At 39.2% G+C, this 17751-nt stretch overlaps 1 protein-coding gene across 3 annotated transcripts in view; it reads right to left on the bottom strand.

Moving 5' to 3' along the window:
- The window catches only part of Arid5b (AT-rich interaction domain 5B), a 183078-nt gene that overhangs the window by 42780 nt on the left and 122547 nt on the right, over positions 1–17751 (bottom strand). The window lies entirely within an intron of this gene.

Genomic DNA, 17751 nt, shown 5'->3' with positions numbered 1-17751 from the left:
GGGGGGGGGGGGGTCGGCTGGGGGAGCAGGTCTGAGACATTTCATCACAAGTCCCAGAACAATATCCCCTCTGTTCTAAGACTTGTTACTATCATCTTCCCCTCCCAACATTTTGGTGAAAAGCACTTAAAACCTAAAAGGCATTTATTTCCAGAAAAGCTTTCAAATCCCAAAGGCCTTTTTTGAAAAAGATAACTTGCATTGAACATGCCATTTTAAATACCAAAGGCAAAGGTTCCAGGAACCCACAAGAAGTCATCCCCCAACTGAGTCTATTTTCTCCATTCTTTGAGCTGTTTTCAGAACCCAAAGAAGCACAAGTCCTTCCCCAGCAGATTCTGAGAATTACAAATTTAGAACAGACTAGCACCAAATATTCTGGTCACATAAACTGAAACTCTAAATGGAATTTGATTGAGAGCAAAAACCTTTGGTTCCTAATAGGACAAGTACTTGTGTATCTCAGGTACTATTAAGTAATTCTCACTAGTATCTCAAGGCTCGAACTCAACTCTGTCTTTAAGCCTCCCCTCTCTTTTGCTATCCTTCTCTTATGGAACATATCACTAAATTTCATGTGCTGGAGCTGTGCTTTTTGGCTTATAATTATAGTGGACTGGCCTTAAGGGCAGGACCGTGTCCATTCAGCTCTTATCTGCCCCAGCACAACACTCAGGGGGTGGCATTATGTAACAAATTTATGGAATGAACAAGTGACTAATGAAAATAAAGATGGCCACATATTCTTTGCAACCTCATGAACTGGGCTGGCCAACCTGACCATGTGGTATACTTGGGATTCTGGACACTGGTCAAACTGCATTCACCTTTATGACTTGTGCTGATGCTCATAGAACATAAGCCAATGACTTGAAGTTGCACTGTGAATTGGGATAGGAGGCCTCCTGATAACTGTTGAGCCATTGTGTTTGGCATCTTGGTAAGGTCATATCCTTGTCCTACATGCAATGAACAAATGAAGACCACAAGTGTTCAATGTCCTAGAAGCAGAGGAGCAGTAAACATTAGGCAAGAATCCCCAAAATACAAAAGAAGACTTTTTGGATTCAAAAGACCCCAGCTGAAACTTTGGGATTGAGGGGCTGGCTTTTGAGGATAGAGGAATTTCTGGTTTCCAGACTTCATCTTTTTCTCCTTGGGAGCAGTAAAACAAATCATTTGCTAGGCCAGTGATTCAAAGTAAATACACCATGATGTGATGGTGGCCAGGGGCAGGGTGGGCTCTGAATTTTTATTTATTTACTTAAGAAACAGCTCCACTCCTTCCAATCACCCTGGATGGACTCATATTTACCCTCTTCTTGAAAGCCAAGGACTATATACATATGAGAAAGCCAAGAGTCTAAGATTCCAGAATTGTAGCAGCTTTGGTGCTTTAGGTTGGACTAATCTCTATTCACAAAGTTCTGCAGAGCCAGTGGTACACTCCCTGGTACACACTTGGTTCCTGACAGTTCTTTAAACAATTAACAGTGCAAAGCAATAAATGCACAGCTACTTGTGCTTCTATGCGTAAATAATCCCCTGCCCTGGCCTGGCCTGGCTCATCATAGAGTTCAGTAAGTGCTTTTTGTATGAATATTTTCAATATTACATACCCATAACCAAAGTAGCTAATACTTCATACTTGCTGTATGCTTGTTACTGTTCAGGATGCTTTATGTGCAATAACTTATTCAAAATTTACGAGAAACCAATGAGGGAGATGCAAATTCTTATCCCTGTTTTACAGATCAAGAAACTGAGGCAGAGATGAAATTACTTGTCTCAGGTCATGCAAATGGTTATTGATAGTGGAATTCCAACCCAGGCAACTGGACTTTATCCAGAGCCTCTGCTTTAAGCAGATTCTAATAGACATACATACTCACTCTGTCTCATAATGAGGTATTCATATTAACTTGAGGTGGCTGTCACCAGTAAGCATAAAAATACTCTCAAATACTGCACAATACCCATCTCAGCAAGCACTCTGCATCCCATTGACTTGACAGAGAACAGGGTCCCCTCAGTCTAGTCTAGACTTAGCAGTGGGTGACAGGACTTCAGGAAAGCCACTAAAACTTTGCCAGAGTGATGCACACTACCCCTTTACAGTGGGCCTGTGACTCTTCTGCTTAATCAGTGAAAAGATCTCTGTGGTTTAAAAAGAATTATTTTCTCCAATTGCTCATCTCTTCCTCTTACTCAATGATAAGAAATTCACAAGTATTCACCTTCGCGAAGTCAGGGGTGTTAATCCCCAGAGAACCAAACCACCTCCAGCCATCCAGGCTACTCTGACATCTAATTCATTTTTGTGCTGTTTTCTTTCTTCTTCTTTATTTTTTTTCAATATTTTCAAATATTAATGGATTATAGTTATTTTCTCAACGACAGTGCAAAACAAGTTCAGACAAGTTGTGTGTTCGGGCAGTGCAGGTGTGGGAAACTTTCATCTCAGCCTCAACTCTTGTAACAATAATAATAATAAAACAAAGGAAATGTAACCAGTTACTGGCAAAGTAAATTGCTTTTGGCTTAAATGTTCCTGTTTTTTTCTACTGTGTTCTTCCTGTCGTGGCCATCTCTCTTTCTCCCCCCCACCCCCTCTCTTTTTATAGCATTTATGCTCTTGGAAATACCATGAAGATAAACTGCTATAAAAGCTGGATTGACTCATCAGTTAGCAACTCTCTCTTCCCATTTTGCAGAGAGGATTTTTGTTGCCAATGCAGCTACATATTCTCTCGAGAAATTCTTTGTGAGACTGCAGGTTGGCGGGGACTGGGAACTGGGAATGGAAAACCAGGGGTAATTTTCCTAAGAGTTTGACCCCCAGGGTCAATGTCTACAGGAAGTTGACAGAGCGTTAACTCATTTAATTTGCAAGTTGTGTGTGTGTGCTTGCGCATGTGCACCTATGTGTATATTTTATACACAAGGCAGAAAAGAAAAAAAAAAAAAACTCTACTGATTGAAGTATTAGATTCTGACAAACACTGGTCTATGTATAGTCTGTGTTCCTGGTAATACTTTGCATTTCTGTAATGCCTTTCTGTTGAGGATCATAATTCTCTGGTAGATTTTCTTTATAGACAATAATCTTAAAATACTCTGGCAAGTTCCAGCATGGAGCATTGCCCTTTCTGGAAGAAGGAAAAAAAAAAAAAAAACCTAATTTAGTTACCATTTACTTTGTTCTATTTTCAATGTTTCCCTTTTGACTATTTAGAAACTTCCTCTTTCACTACAACAAAAATAGGATGAATGTTTTTAAAGTTATTAACGTATGAGTAAAAGATTTAGAAACCAAGAATGGCAGAATGCTTGATCAAAGCCACTCCTAAAATTTATGGGTGTAATAAAAGAAAGGCATTTCACAGATAATCTCTTACAGAATTTCAGTTTTCAAATACTTGGGGGAAAAAAACAGAAACCAAAAACTCTCAGTCTTCATTTTGGCTTTTATTAAAGCCAACACTTTAACTTAAGAATTCATAAATGATATATGAAAATTTTATTTCAAATCCACAGTTTTATTCCATGTAGTGCCTGTCAGTACTCAATGTCCATTTAATTGGTTAAATCTTTCTGCAAATTCATAAAATACAAATTTTACTTTTATTCTGTTTTCTTATAAACACTCTTCTACACCCAACAGAAATACTTAAGAAGCAGTTGTATTGTTTGAGATACTAACACACAGGGCCATTAACAAGAACAACTTGATCTTGTAGGACAACCAAACTTTAAATAATGAATTTCAAGCAATGGACATAGCAAAACAATGCAGTCAGAGTGGTTATTTGGTAATTGTTCTGACGGTTTCCTTTATTCCTCCCCCCACCCCCAAATAAAGGCTTTGAAAAGATGTGTCTGGAGTTGTGAGCCAAGATGCTAGAGACAGATTTAAATGCCCTCACTTCCAAATGCCACCAAGACCACACAGCCCAGAACAACTACCAACCACTGATGGATGTTCTCCAGTTTATCAGGTAGATCACACTGGATGTCATGGGCTCTATGAAAATCTGGGCTTTGAGTTTCCAAGTTTGCTTTAGCCCAAACTATTACCCCACATTGCTTGAGTCACTAACTACAATTTAGCATTTCCAATGAACTATGCTGTCACAGATTCTAGGTCCCAGTTTTACCTCCCCAAAGGGTGAGCACTTAGGTTGTTAGAAAGAGGGTGGTGGTGGGGACTTTTATTAAAGTCCAGTCATTTTGGCTCTTGGTCAAAATCATTGAGATCCCCAAGAGCCACTAATGAGAGTGGAATGTATTACCACATTTGTCATACCTGGACTGCTTGGGCAGTTTAAGTCCAAAACAGCCATGGACTTCATTGACTGCTCAACAAACCATGTAAGTAAACACTCTTGTAATCTCTTCCAAAACATGCCCAGTCTTACTCACTCCTGTTTCATACTTGTGAATGCTGGAGCATTGTTAATGCCCCTGATCAAAGTTTTAGTAATTTCATTGGCATGTGATTTGCATAGCTATTTCCTGATCCGCCCTCTCTCTGCCCTGGAGGTCTTCATTTCTCAGAAACACTTAAAAACACAGATTATTTGACTTCTACCCTTCCCCCGCCCCAGAAATGGCACAGGACTTGCTAGCTCATCTGTATTGCTAATTGGTTTGAAAACAGGAGCTTTCTGCATGAGCTTCTGCATTAAAAGACAAGCAAAGCTCTTTTGTAGTCAGTTTTTATCAGCAGAGATAGGCAGATTTCTAACCTTGTTTTTCTCTGGGTCTTGAGGAAGGAGAGAAATTATCAAATATTATCTAGACATTATTTCAAAATCATAGAGTGGGTTCCAACATATTACAAAATGTTATGGAAATCTAGAAGAGAGGTTTACAAGGACACTGGCCAAGAAGAAAGGGATTCTAGCAGTTTTTCATGACTACTTGAAGTAGGCCAGGTACTCAGAGCCTGTGTTGGTGTGAAGAGAGATGATGGGTTTTCACAGGGTTGATGCTAAAGGGAGAATCCTGGAGAGAGGAAGGAGACTGATATCTGTTCCAGACCTCACAAATAGTCACCTTCTCCTTCTGCTCTGTTTTGGCCACCCACAGAATCCACCAGTGGAAACCAGGGGGGGCGGGGTCCCCTTTATCACTTGTAAAGGGGTGGGGATGGTGACTCCTGGCTGTTTTGGAAAAAAAAAATGCTTTCATCTTTGTGATAATAGGGTCCACATACCACAGCATGGATGGGAACATGGCCTTGGTTACCTGAGAGTCACAGCCTATGGGAAAAGTCCACTCTGCCTTAGAATGCCATCTACTCTGTCCAGAGACATTAGGGCAGGAAAGACAACTTCAGATTTAGTTGGGTCCTTAGGGGTACAGTGGCAGCACTATCCGGTGTTTATTCATACTGCACACCGAGGCGCTGATTCCTACATCCTCATCTTATCACCCAGCCCCTCATTGCAAGGTCTTCTAATGAAGTCACAAACCAGAAAATACCAATGTGGTTCCTTTTTAGCCACAATGACTCAAACCTCCACTTTCCCCCTGGCAGCTCATCTCTCCTCCTGTCCATCTCTCCGGATGCCAGGTATCCAAGAGTCACTTCCAGGTCTCAGCACTGTGCCTAGGCTCCTCTTTCAGTGGAGAAAGTCAAGTAGGCAACTTATTGTAATTAATGTGTCATTTCAATGCTACACTATATGCTTTTTCTAAGGGATTTGGAAACACTCCTGCTCCCATCTGTGGAAAACCAGGCCATGAATACAGATTTAGTTTTAATATGCTACTATGTAATCAGAATAGAATATTAACTTAATATAACTGTCTGTTTTTTAAGAATGTTTAAAGATCCACTCTGGAAATGCTTTTGTAGGACATTTTAATCTGTACAATTCCTGAAGGTTATAAAGATAGGACCTCTTAAGTACAGAGAATTTTTTTGCCTCTTATCTTTCTCTCTTCCTTTTTCTTTTTGTTACAATCAATAAATGCTCTCATTCCAGTCTATGATTGATATGTTCTGTGTGTCACTATTGAACATGACAGCACAGAACTGAAAGCTACATTTTTTTTTCAAATAGCCTTGTAAGAACAGTAAATATCAGAACAGTTCTTAAACTCATATATAAACAGAACATTCTTGTTCAGCTATTTTTCTAGGTTTGGAAATGAGATATTCCATTTTCAATATTGAGGATAATTGATTTGCTACATCTCTAAAGAAAACATTCCCCACTTGGAAATAAGTGAGAGGTTTTTTATTTTTATTTTTTGGTATGTGTGAATGTGGATTAACATGGAGATATTTAACTTATTACAGACTTGCAAGAATATGTTATGAAAGACATTATAGTTTTTAAAACACATACATGTAAGAAAAAGTAAAAGGTCATCAAATAAATATAGGCTCCCAATTTGTTTTAAAAAATCCAAATGTAACCAGTACTGAAAAGATCTTTTTTTTTTTCGCTCTCTTTCTGCTTTTCTGCCTTACAAGAAAATATAATGTAAGAAGCAGGGACATGTTTTACTTAAAAGGAAAAAGATGACAATGTTTGTGTGTCTCAGATTCTGAGGCATTTTTCTTTGTTCAGGTAAATCCTCTCCCCTTCCTGAAAAGATACCAGCACCCTCTGAGAGAGCACCTTCCTGGGCTCTGAGCTTCATCCATTCATGGAAGTACAGAAGCTACCACCCTGGAAAATGATTTTAAAACTATTCTGTGGGACTCATAGACCATGTGGAAGAGTTGTGAACTGGAGCAGGGTAGAGTGAGGGTCCAAAATCAGAAGAGAAAGGAACCTGGTTGCAGGGGTTGGGGTGGAGAGCAAGCAACAAGGTCCATGACACCTGGTGATATATTGACTATGGACAGATGATTATAACTCCACCCGCAAGCTGGGGTGCTCCATTAATGGAATCAAGAGTTTGTTACATTGTAGAGGAACAACAGGCAGATACTATCAGCAACCCTAATGTAAATCTCATGAGGAACACAGGGGTTAGAATTTTTTGGCCTTCTTCTCTGCAAAATATAAACCATTTCTCCCGCTATTTAAATTGTGTCCAATAGAGTTCCCACCAGCCACAGGTGTCCACTGAGCACTTGAAATATGTCAAGTCCAAATTGAGACATACTGCAAGTGTAAAATACACACTGGATTTCCAAAACTTGGTACAAAAAAAAGTCAAATAGTTCATTAATAACATTTTATATGGATTACATATTGAAATGATAATATTTTGGATATAGTGGATTAAATAAAATGTATTATTAAAATTAATTCCACATGTTTCTTTTTACCTTTTAAAATGTGGTTTCTAGAATATTTTAAATTACATGTGGTTTGCATTATCTTTCTCTTGGGTGATGCTGGTTCAGTCAACAATTCAATGTTATGATTATAGATACGTCCTTGGAAATACGTGTTTAAGAGCAGACAGAACAAGATTAACATCTGAAGCTAGAATAACCAGCAAAAATCATGATTCAAAGTTTTGATACAATTTAGCATTTTATTCTGTGTTATGGAGGACGGTTCTGTAGAAATGTTAGTATCTGAGAATTTTATCAAACTTGAGGTATCTCCTTTGTGAGATTCAAATCTGGTCATTGCTGACTCAAGGCTATGACATGGCCCTGAGGAGAATGTGATTTCATGACTTCCTTGACTAAGATGTCAAACCAAATGTTAAGCCTTAACAACAGACTGGGGGAGAGACAGAGATAAATGATAAAAGAGAGACAGAGAGAAAGGCCAATTATTTATTTCACAACTTATTCTCTTCTGTTGCCAACATAAGTTGGGTATTATAATGTGACCCATTTTCATTCAGTGCAAACTGAATAAATGGAACTTGAACTTGAGTGGTTGTGGCTAGTCCTAAGCAGAGAATTCTTAACCACAAATTGTTAAATAAGTTCACAGTCTTTCTGTATTGCCTTTTGGAGATTTCATTTGAAAGTAAGCAGAGAGGTCAGATACAGTCAGGCCCAGAGACAAGGGAATAGCCTAGTTGGCTTGGCCAAGCTGCCTCAGGTTCCATGGTTATAGAGGATAGAAAGTGAGATTAGGCATTGAAGACAGGCAATCCAATGAGTCCAGAAAAAATTAGCAAAACAAATGGTTTGAGCTCTGGGGACAGAGGAGAAGACATATCCACCCCCTGCCCTCTTATTCCTAGCATTAGAAACACCATAAGCATCACCCTGAGAAGATGGCTGCTGAATGCCCAGCTGACCCAATGTTCCATCCTCCCAAATAACTGGTCACAGGAGTTGAAATCAGATCCAATCAGATCCCATTTTTCCCGCCCCCTTCACCTTTAGATGCCTGTGGCAGCAGCAACGCAGAAACATAACTAGACATTAACAGCCCTCCAAACACAACATGCAAATCAAAGTCCTACACAACCTCCTGGGTTGTTTCATGGAACACCCCCCGCCCTTTACTTCCCTTAAAATGTGTCTGATTGTAAAAATAAAAGAATAGCAATGTGGCACTGGAAATAAGCTTAGGAAATATTTTCTTTTCTTAGAAGGCAAAAGTTGCTATAGCATTTAAGGCAGTAGCATGCAGACAGATTAAGACAGAGACCTCTGCAACATCAACAAAAAGTGCAATGAATATTATGCATTCTACTGTTTAAAGTTTATAAGGTAATAATTTTTATGAAATTATTTGGTGGATTCAACCTATATCCCTTGAAGCAGTATGCACACCTCTGGTATGTTTCTAATATCTAACTATAGAAGTATTTGTCTTTGTCCTCCAGACTCTTTTATAGCACATGGTATGCATATTTCAGCATCCAACATTATTAACTCATGACCAACTGTCAGTTGATGGTTATCTAACACATGGGGTCTCCACAAAAGGGAACCTTATTTGGGCAAAAGCTCTTGTCTGCACCCGGCTGTCTATATTTTCCCTCAGAAGAACTTTATTTGGATTATTATTCGCTGTTAGTGGAAACTCAGAGGCTGCATGTGTGGCAATTGAAAGGCGGAGAAATAAATCCTTAGCAAGCTAAAACACTTAGCTGATATTAAAACCATTTCTAGCTTTGTTAGCTGTAAGCAAACTCTCCATCGCCCTCTGGTGGTAAATCTATGAAATACGGTGGGATGACCATAAAAACCCAGAAACCAACAAGAGTTTAATCAAATACAGGTAAGAACATTCATCTTGGATAGAAATAGCTGCAAATCACAACCGTATGCTGTTTTATATGTTTTAGAATTTACATTGAACAGCCCTCCTATGTGGTGATGGATGTTGTCGGGGTGAGGGTGGGTGGGGCTTGTAATATGGGAATTAGAACTTTGTCTTTCTAGAATACAATGATTTCACTATATGTACAATCAGAGCTGTTATGTATGTGGAAAACTGATTTTTACGAGATTGAGAACCTTAAAAAATCATGCCCACATTTTTAAAGTTCCTTCATAACCAAAAATAGACTGATGTTCCAACTGGTTTGGAATTATAGGAACCAAGTAAAGAAGTCTGAATAATTTCCTAATATGGAAGAAAAGCCATTATTATTTTTTAAATTAGAACAGTTTATTTGTTTCTGACAATAGGCAACATACGGAAACTTGGAATTTATGAAACCAACTATAGGTATCACAATTTATCTTTCCATATCTTCTAAAAATAAAAACTATGAAATTCTGAACTCAAAGTTTAATAATCAGTTACCCAATTGGCATTTAATTCTATTTTTCAGAAACACTATTTAACATTTCTGCTGTATGCCTTTTGACAATTTCCTGCCTGACAGGCCCATCCCCAGAAAGCAAACAAACTTGGTATTAAAACAAACTGAGCAGCTTGAGCAAAAGCTGGGGGAGAGTTCGCAGCAAAGTACACAAGAACATAAACTATTTTTCATGTTATTGCCAGTAAATGCACCAGTTCTCTCTTTTATGTGTCTTCCCTTTAAAGAAAAGCCGCTCCCCCACCCAGCCCGAACAAAACTGCTCTGTATTTTCAATATGATTTTTTGGGGCAGAGTCATCTGAGCTTCACTTTTCCACTCGCACGTGGAAGTTCAGTTCTGCAACAATAGTTGTTTGGTTTGTCTTTGAATTAGCAAAGTTCTTAAAGTAATTTTACTATAAAATCAAACAGCTGTGAGTTCTTTAGCAAAACATGACGGATCTTGTTCTTCTTTGTACTATTGTGCAAGCTAAAATACCCTTTCTTTCATGTCTTTTTATTCCAAAATGAATTCCCTGGTTAGTCTTGTTTAGCTTAAGAGAAAAAAAAATAATAATAAAGAAGGGGGTGGTATTTGCTGGCCTCTGAAATTCATCTGCCTTTACGCACAGGCGTTTACACAAGGTACGTACTCAAAGGGCTTTTGTTTAATTCCCATTATGGAATGTAAAATGATATTCTGCCCTAATAAAATGCCAGTCCTGTGTAGAATAAAGCCGTCTGTATTTCTGCGGAGCGAGCTATCTTATGCCTATTTTGCAGATGGGAAAACTGAAACATGGCTAAATGGTGAGGAAGTACAGAACTAAGACGTTCATAGAGGCTTGAATTAAATTTAGAATTTGACTCCTAGCCCAGGACTCTAACCACGTGAGGGCCCTGACTCTTTGGAATCAACAGAAGAGCAATTTTAAAACATTCTTTTGACATGATTAACCACAGCCTCAGGGCTCAGGGAAGTGCGGGTCGGGGGCAGGGCCAGGAAACATAATACAGAGCTGTTGGGTGATAGCCTCTTGCGACACTGCTAATAATATGGATTACTTGATCCACGCTGCCATATATTCTAGGAACATTCAGAGGCTGAATGAGTCCCCTTGTATCCCAAAAAATCAGAATCTAAAGTTAAGAGCTATTGTAGATGGTTTTCTAAAATATAGAGCCAGAGAGTCAAGACATGACATGAATTGCAGGAAGTGGCTCCTGACTGTTCAGATGGGCTAGAACCCAAGACCATTGTTAGGAACTGGTGAATCCAAGGTGGGATGACAGTAAGTAACTTATAGAATGGTGGTACTCTACAGCTTAAAGGGAACCTCAGGCACAATCTAGTTCAAACTCTCATTGGACACATCAAGAAAAGGCAGGTCCAGAGAGTTTTTGACTCCTCCAAAGCCACACAGCTTGCAGCAGAGCTGTGATAAGATTCCAGTTTCTGCTGGCTGCTTGGGACCAGCATCAGTGCCCTGGCAGCAGATGGCTTTTCCATGGGTCCCAAATACCTCCACTCGGGTATCTGCAGGGCCAGCTCCCTCATCCCAAGACCACGATACCGAAACACACTTTCCAAGGAACTGCAATTAATAAAGTCAACTGGGAGCTGACAAGGACATTCCCACTGTGTTCAAATGCCAAAACACACAACTGAGAAAGCTCACTAGGAGCGTAAGGACCCTGGGTCCTTCTGGCAGGACTTCTGGCACCACACTCCCAGCTGTTCACTCAGCCCCAAGTGGGCGGGACTAAAAAGAAAAACCGCTTGCAAAGACATCAGGACAGCACTGGGGTATTTGGCTTCAATGTCTGCTGCCACCTGCTTGCTTTTGTTAGGCTGGAAAAAATGAAGTCCCTCCTGGGGTTGAAGAAAGGCTTTGAGAAATCAGGATCTTTGAGTGTAAGGATAACAGGCCCACAGCCTACCTGACATGGAGCACCTCCTGTGGCTTCCCCCTTGTGTACCTTTGTTCCCCAGATTCCTGTGGAAACTTTTTCAGATTTATTCCCTCTTGTTCCAACTCCTGCTTGTTCTAGACTGGCATTGGGCATACATCTCCTGAGAAGCTTCCTTATTGTCCCTCTTCTCCAGTGGAGCGAGGACACCTTGGTCTATCGCTTCTGTGTCATGTTTGCTTCTATCCTAGCACCTATTACTCTGCATGCAAATAATGTCTCCCTGTGTCAGCAGATACTAAAGAGATTACATCTGCCTTGGTCCGTGTAGCATGTTCATAGTAGGTGCTCAAGAAACGGTGACTGAACAAATGACTGTATCACGTTTGGAAATAAGTATCTGGCACTTAATAATAGTACAGCAAATATTTGTTAAACTACACTGACTGCTGATCTCACAGAGACCTCTGAAGAGGGCAAGGTGATTTGGCGTAGTTCACCTTTATCTATAGCACCTTCCCTCGGTTGGGATTACCATTAATAAGGGGAAGATGTGTACAACCACATGTTAATTTCCACCACATAACTCTGAGACCCAGCTATTGCCAACCACTTACTTATTACAGATTACTGAAATCTGTCTTGTCTGTGGACATACAGATCTGACCTGTTTTTTCAAGACCTTTTAAACCCACAGGAATGTGGGCTGCCCTAGAGCCCCTATACCAAAAAAGAAAAAAAAAAAAAAAAGTCGGCAACATCTAAGAGAAAAAAGTTCCCTGGGGAGGATGGCACCCTGCCTGCTGAGAATCGTTTTTAAGGAACCCACCTCTGCAAAGCTGCCCAAAAAATGTGCACATGAAAGTGGGAGAATCTATAATGTACAGATAAAATTTGAATTCCAAATAAAGATTTTTTTTAAACAAGAATCAATAAAATAGAAGATTGATCTGCAGTTAAAAGTTCCCAGTAATGGGATAGTCTAGAAATTTCATAAATAATGCTTTTATCTTGATTGCAAAATAATCCCCTGCCACAAAAACAAGGCAAATCAAGGTAGGAAATTGTTCAGCGGGAATTAAAATGTCACACTTTACACAGAATAAAGCATTGCAATCACCAGGGAAACACACATTGCAAATGTGTTAACACAAAATTACATACATCACTTAATTATATAAGCACATAGCTCCTGAGCAACCCATTAGCTAAACATGTCGGGCTGCGGTTGAATATATACATGCAATATTTTTAGCTCAGAGGGGATGTAACTATGTCAGGCCTGGCACCATAAAGACTGAGATGGCAAATGCTATTAAACTGAGATGCAATCATGTTGAAAAGGAAACAGTAACAAACAGCAGACAATTGAGAAGAAAATACAGTGCGCTTGTGTTCTCCTACATGTGCTTCCAAAACCTTATATAACTACTCATTGTCTACTTCATCTGGCTCACATCCCAGGTTTGTCCTATGCTATACTAATTTTATAATAATAAACTGCTACACCAGTTTTATGAAATCACGCACATAGAGAGTTGCAGATGACATTACATCTGATTATTTTCACCAGCAAAGGACACTGTCCTGAAATTAAATATAGCCTCATGCAAAACCATCCACTTCATTTAAAATGGCCCCTGGAGTTTGCTTCTGAAAAAAAGACACGTCATCTTTTCTTTCATCTCCGCAACACTGGCGAAGTTGGTAAAACTGCTGCTGGCTACCTCAGTTCCACATGGAAGCAGAGAGCAGGTGACTCTGAACACACTTTATGTAGATCAGGCAACTATAGGATCCTGGGAAAGTCATCCTGTCTCTGGGGCTGAATTTACCCATTTATCCACAGGGGATTATAATGCTGTCTATAAAGATTATGATGTAGAAAGAATACGAACAAGGTGACAGGCCTGGCACACTGTTCACACTGAAGACACTAATAAATAGTGGATGCAATAATGACCATTACTATATGCACAGACACGTGGAAGTAATACATCACTTCAAGCATTTCAAGAAGCCAACAGTTGCCTGGTGGGAGAGTTATTGACACCCTGGAAACAGCTGAGCCCTCAACTCACAGGTAAGCACCTTGGAGAATCTAGGAAGAAAGAATAGGTGCATAAAAACTATAGTATCGTTTGACATGAGCATCTGGCATGCCTTCCTATGGACCAAAATGGGGTCTACATTGGCATATCTTCTGATGCAGAGCACTTACGGGCTGGTAAAAGGGGAGAATGTGTTTTGGTGATAATGGATTCCATGTTTGGGACAACTTTAAATCAAAAGATAAAAAGTGAAGAAAGGCAATGATCACACAGTAAAGTGTTGTCCAAATAAGACAGAAGGATATTGGGGTGGGGGTGGGGAGGGGGCGTTGGGATGTCAAGAATCCTTATTGAAATAACTCATTGAATACTTCTGAAATGTATTTGGAAAAATCACACTCAACGTGCAAGCCCCCAATTTTATTTGAATTCCTTTGTGTCTAGGAATCACCATACTGAGGCCTTACACTGTGGGTGCTCACTAAATAGACAACAAATTTAATGGAATGGAATGTGGAAGGCCAAGAAGAAAGGCAATCTGTTGGTTATAGAGTCCCCGGGATAGACAAAGTGTCTTTTCAGGAAGGTTGAGCTCCAATTAGGATTCAAGGCTCTTCTAAGGTTTTCACTAGAACATTCCTATTAATCAAATCATACTTTACACAAGGCCCTACCTGGCAAAGAGAAGAGCAAATTCAACTTCTATAGAAGTTAGGGCAGTTCATGTGGGATAAAAGAGAAAAAAGGAATATTTTATGAGGAAGCATTTATGGTCCTTATTTCTATTGGCTAAACCAAAGCTTGATTTTGCCTCTAATTTCCACTATTCATTGATTCAGATAAATATTTATTGAATTGCCACGATATGTCTGACTCTGTGCTACTCCAGCTGGTGATAAAATAAAGAAACCAATAACATGGTTCCCAAAATTAAGGAGTTGGCATTTTTGTTGATTTAGAATAAATATTCTTACTCACTGGGCCTCAGTTCCCCCATCTGTAAAATTAGGAGTTCATTAGACCAGAAAGGAGGTCATGAGCTGGCAGTCATTGGATCAATCTTGTGGAATAGTTTATTCAGCTTGCACAATTTTTTAAAGTTGTCATCAATGGGAAATCATGAGATTGTTTTTTAAAAAAGGGATGTCTGTCTTTTCTTAAACAGTTGAGAGATCTGGCAATATTCAGCTTATATTCCTACAGCACAAGAAAAGAATGGAGTGGAAAAAAGCTCTACCCCTTTAACAGTATGGGGGCTTCTCACTTCCTGATTTCTTTTCTTTTTTCCTGTTAGAATTATTCCTTTAAAAATTTTTTTATTTGCTCTTTTTAGCTATACATGAAAGTAGAGCGTATTTTGACATATTATTCATACATGGAGTATAATTAATCCTGATTAGGATCCATTCTTGTGGTTGTGCAAGATATACTTCACAGAGGAAGAAATACAAATGGTCAACAAATATATTTTAAAAAGTTCAACAACTCTATCAATTAGAGAAATACAAGTTAAAACTATACTGAAATTCCATCTCACCCCAGTCAGATTGGCAATTATCAAGAACACAAGTAACAATAAATGTTGATGAGGATGTAGTGGAAAAGGTACACTCATACATTGCTGGTGGGACTGCAAATTGGTGCAACCACTCTGGGAGCAGTATGGAAGATTCCTCGGAAAACTTGGAATGGAATGACCATTTGCTCCTTGATATCTTATAGGATTTCTTACAGGCTCCATCTGCCCTTTCCCCTCAAGATTCTCTGCTGACATGTCTGGACAAACCTGAGCTTGTTACCTTTGCTCTGAAAGGTCTCTTAGATTCTTTTCATTACAAGTAAGATATGCCTATGGGAGTCAACCAATATAAAGCAGTTACCTACAGGAATGATACTAAGTCTTTGATTAATCCATGTTTACCCAGTTGGCTAAGTATCTCAAGTGTGCAAGATCCTAAACTGGATTACCAGAGGAGGTATGATAATCCTGCTTCTTAAGAGTTTACCAAAACTCCATTTCCTATACATCCATTTGGGATTTACAGGAAGCAATCCTGCTCCAAGGTGGAAAAGTGAACCAAGCTACATGGAGAGATCTATCTTATAGCTTCCATTTTCTCTATTTGCAAATGTCAAAGATGAACAGAACATTTCAGATTGTCTCCACTGAAGCCAGACCAGATTTTTTAAAGTTGCATGGCCCCTGCCTCATTCCTGGGGGATATGTTTTGAAACTCATATCAGAAACTCGGCCATTTCAGCTGCAGCACGAACTCTATTTGCTCTTCATTCATTTTTAGACCCTTTGCACTTCAAAAATGCTTCTTGATGGGTTGCTAGGCAACTATTGTTGAATACATGCAAGAGGCATTAATTGTGTGAACACTTTCAAAAACAGGGGAAAATTGTTTAAAATTGAGGACCTTGCTGTACTTAAAATATTTCCTTAGGCTGCTGTCCAGCATAGGGCCACTACAGGATTCTGTATGTCGCAAGGTAAGGTGATTCACCACAAATTATTCATCTATACTTCTTTGTCTTCTGTCTTCCTTTTTCAACACCCAACTCAAATATGTAAGTAGCCTCATTGTATAGCAAAACCTCACACACAGGGTAATTGAGACTCATCATATTAAGTCGTTTCTGTTTTTCCTGTGGTATGGTTCCTCACTACCCACATTTTCCCTGACATGTGTATTTCATACTTGCATATCCTCAGGGCAGGACAGCTTGTGGCTCGTCAATTATTACATCGAGCTTCAGAACCCACTAAACTTATCACAGAGTGATCATCTCTTTCTCTGACCCAAATGGAAACAACAAGAACTTTTCTATTTTCCACATCAAAGACTAAGCTTTTTGCTGATGCCAAATACTTTGTGCTTCTTACCAGTAAATGTACATTTCATTTTATAGTGTGTTTTCCCTGCACTTTTTTTTTTTGACATTCCAATGTCATGATCAGCTACAAAGACAAAGGCTTTTATAAATTGAGTCAAACATCTAAACTAAGCAAGGGCACAATTTGTTGCAAGGTGATCTCCCTCTTTTGTTGGATATTAAGTGGAGAAAAATAAATTTCCACGAGGCTGAAGTCTTAACAAACCAGGCTAATCTTATATTCTTTCCACTATCTGGTTTACATCAGCAACCAGTTTCTTCATCTGTAAACTGGAGGAAGTGATTCAGGACTCAGATTAGTGCCAGGCATGTAGTAAATAATATAAAGCACTGGTCATCATCATTATTATTACCGTCACTATTATTATTACTTCTGGGCCTCAGATCCTAAATTTGTCTTCTCATTATTTCCTGGCTATCCAGTCTCATTTTTAAAAATACCTTTATTTATTTATTTATTTATTTTTAATTTATTTTTTATAAGTAGTTGGACACAATACCTTTATTCTATTCTATTTATTTTTATGTGGTGCTGAGGATTGAACCCAGCAACTTGCACGTGCAAGGCAAAAGCTCCACCGCTGAGCCACAACTGCAGCCCCTATCCAGTCTCATTTTGGGTTAATTCTAATCAAAGAATATGTATGAAATAGAGTCCTGGAGAAGGCCATCTTCCTGGTTAACAGTAGTGGCCTTCTCACTGTGTCCTCACTTGGTGGAGAAAGAGAGTGACCTTTGGTATTGATTCTTCCTCTTTTTATAAGGGCATAAACCCCCCTTGATGACCATATCCCCATGACCTCCTCTCAAACTAATAAAAAAAAGAGAATATGTATGAAATACATATTGAAGACATATTGAATACGTAGGTACAAAGAATATGTACCTACGAAATTAAGTTGAAAAAATACTGGGAATAACTGAAACTGCTACAAAAAAAGGGGTAAAAAAAAGGTTGCTAACAGAAATGAAAATACATTAAATAAATACAATTTCCAACTTCCAAGCTTATTTTCCTTTTGGAGATTGAGATCAAAGAGGGCATGGCATGCCTGGACCTGAATACAGTCTGTGGGATGTGTGTGAGAGGTAGGGTGGCAGAGGGGAGGAGGAGAGTTAAAATGGAGATGAGAACATCATGGCTCTGGAATCTTCTCTTTGGATAAATCCTAGGCACGCCTCCCCCCCCCCCC

This window comes from Marmota marmota, unplaced genomic scaffold (assembly GCF_001458135.2).
Source record: "Marmota marmota marmota unplaced genomic scaffold, marMar, whole genome shotgun sequence".
NCBI lineage: Eukaryota > Metazoa > Chordata > Mammalia > Rodentia > Sciuridae > Marmota > Marmota marmota.
Note: the sequence above shows the minus strand (reverse complement) of the source record. Positions and strands in the feature narration are given on the sequence as shown.